General features: G+C 41.3%; 1 long non-coding RNA gene across 1 annotated transcript; it reads right to left on the bottom strand.

Moving 5' to 3' along the window:
- Positions 1–1,633: 1,633 nt before the first annotated feature.
- On the bottom strand, positions 1,634–2,183 carry LOC143818334 (uncharacterized). Its single transcript, XR_013224473.1, has 3 exons — positions 2,139–2,183; positions 1,984–2,048; positions 1,634–1,750 (listed from the first exon to the last, which is right to left on the bottom strand). It is a non-coding gene; the product is annotated as an uncharacterized LOC143818334 (long non-coding RNA).
- Positions 2,184–2,470: the final 287 nt, after the last annotated feature.

Genomic DNA, 2,470 nt, shown 5'->3' with positions numbered 1-2,470 from the left:
TTTGATGTAATTATTGAGCTCAAGGATAGTGTGCTTAATTTATTGCTTCACATCACCTCTATTTGCAAAGTAAGGCTTGGGTCACATTGCATTAGGGCAATCCGTTTAATGGATACGCTAAACGGATGCGCTAAAAATGAGCCAAAAATTGTCTTTTTGTGGTGTATTTTTGACAGCGAGTTAATGCATGCGTTAATGCATGTGGTTACATTAGGTCATTTATAGTGTCCGTTAAAGAAGTATCCCTTTATACGCATTCAGACACTGTCAATAAAGTTAGTTCTAATTTTTTTTGGCTATAAAAATGGCAGCGTTGTGTGTGGGTGGACAAATTCTCCATTTTGGAAGCATTGAGTGTACTTCAGCTTCCAGCAAGATGTTTGTGTCTCTGCTTGTAAGCTTTCACTTGATGCAGTTGCAACTTCATCGGAGAAGAATTGTTTGTCAGAGGAGATATTGGGTTCATGAAGTCAACTATGTTCAAATTCGGGATCATCCATTTAAATTTCAGCGATATCTTTGAATGACAATTGAAATGTTTGATATTCTGCTCTCACATGTCAAGGATGAGATACGTCATCAACACAGCAATTTCTGTGAAAGAATTTCTTCGGAAAAACGATTAGTGGTGACCCTGAGGTAATTTTTATTTTATTTCTTTACATTGTTTCAGCTGATTTAAAAGACAAGGTGTCATGTATTTATACCGTGCATTTCACGTTGTTTCCTACATGTAGCCAAATGTCATACAGTTTAATGTCCATTTTCAGTTGCCTTGTTGTTTGTTTTGAAAAAATTTAAGCTTTTGTAAACTCTGCACCCTATGTTCATTTTGCTCATTGTTAGGAGTCGAGTTCCCGCAGCTGCACAGGGGGAATCTCAAACCTTGTCTGCTGCTGTCTCTCATTCTGCATCAGCCACAGTGGAGCCTGCTCAGCGGAGACGTCGGTCCCAGCATCTCACTCAGTCTGGTTCTGTGCAAAGGGTTACTGCTGCCTTTCCAGGCTCTGCCATTGTAGCCTGTACTGATCAGCGGTGAGCAGATGTCTCTGGGACTAAATCCTGCTTTTCCCCTTCTGAGCATGCCCAAAGGAAGACCTCTCAGTGGAGGTCTGGGGTCACATGCTCTGGTACTGCAGTAGCCCCTTTTAGTCCTCCAGGAAGGTTCTGAAGTTGCTCAGTTACTGTAGCGGTTCTCATTGGTCTTCTAGGAAGATCCTGAACTTGCTGCAGCTATAAAAGGTTGGCATGGCCGCACGGCCATGCGCTAGTATACTCTTGTTTACAGTATGTGTGTGTGTTGTGAGTGAAAGTCGCTCGTTAATCATCCCCTCCCTTCTGTTTGAATGCTCGCGTAAGGAGAATGATTGTAATCTAGCTCTGACTTTACCAACATAGTACACAAACAGCGTCTATTGCTGTGACCGCCAGTGCGGCGCCGTGCGCTATCACCGTGCTTTCCAAACCCAAGTCTGGGTGGTTAGTGGCATAAATATAAATATAATTTGGCCTGCACTCTAAATTTAGATCGGGGTGCTGGTGAGACAGACCGTAAGGTCTAGTATCAGTATTATTGAAATCCACCGCACTCCCTGTGTGGAATATCTTAGAAACAAAAGGATTTTTTGAAACTTGCTAATTTATTCAAGTGAAAAACAGAAAATCAAATGTGACAGATCAAATAGTAGGCAGTACAAGCGACTCAGTGATTTGACGTTTCGACCCTCCCGGGTCTTACTCTAAAGTCGCACTGTGAATACAAAACAGTATATACAAGATCTTTAGTTACATAATATACAGAAATTACAGGACAACACATACAAAACAATATATACAGTATAAAAAGTATGTTTTGACTTACAATATTATACCCCAATAGACTATGTTATGAGGCTAAGTTATAGCATGGGGTCTGTCAAACGGGAATCAGTCACGTGACATTGTGTCTACGAGTGCTTCTGTAGTGAAAAGTATAGTTGTTACCTTAATCCAGGATTTATGAGTGGCTCTTATGGTAACGAGGATGTTATCCCTGTAGTGTCAAGGGGCTGGGGAGAATGATAGTAATGTTAGCAGCCTGTGATGGATAGGCAGTTACATAGAGGCCCAACATACGTCCAAAAGTAATAGTGATTTACCAGGTACAGTCTTTTTGATACCAAGTATGGCCTAATAGTTGATTTTTCTCTGCGTACGACCTGTAATACCATATACATGAGTGTCAGTGAAAGGTAGTTAATAGTGGTACCCTGGTGTATCAAGAATGAATAATCACCTTGCTGAGGAATAGCAGCCGTGTATCAGCGTCTTGCTGCTGTTTGCATATACGATTCAAATAGAAAGTTGGTATGTCACTGGAGACAACCTGGAATGTATAATTATGATGGTAAGGGGCGATAACTATATATGTTAGTGGTGTCCAGAGGTTGCTGTGTACTGAGTGATCTCAGCAGGGTGTAACCTGAGCCAT

Source organism: Ranitomeya variabilis, chromosome 3 (assembly GCF_051348905.1).
Source record: "Ranitomeya variabilis isolate aRanVar5 chromosome 3, aRanVar5.hap1, whole genome shotgun sequence".
NCBI lineage: Eukaryota > Metazoa > Chordata > Amphibia > Anura > Dendrobatidae > Ranitomeya > Ranitomeya variabilis.
This window is presented reverse-complemented; position numbering and strand designations above follow the sequence as displayed.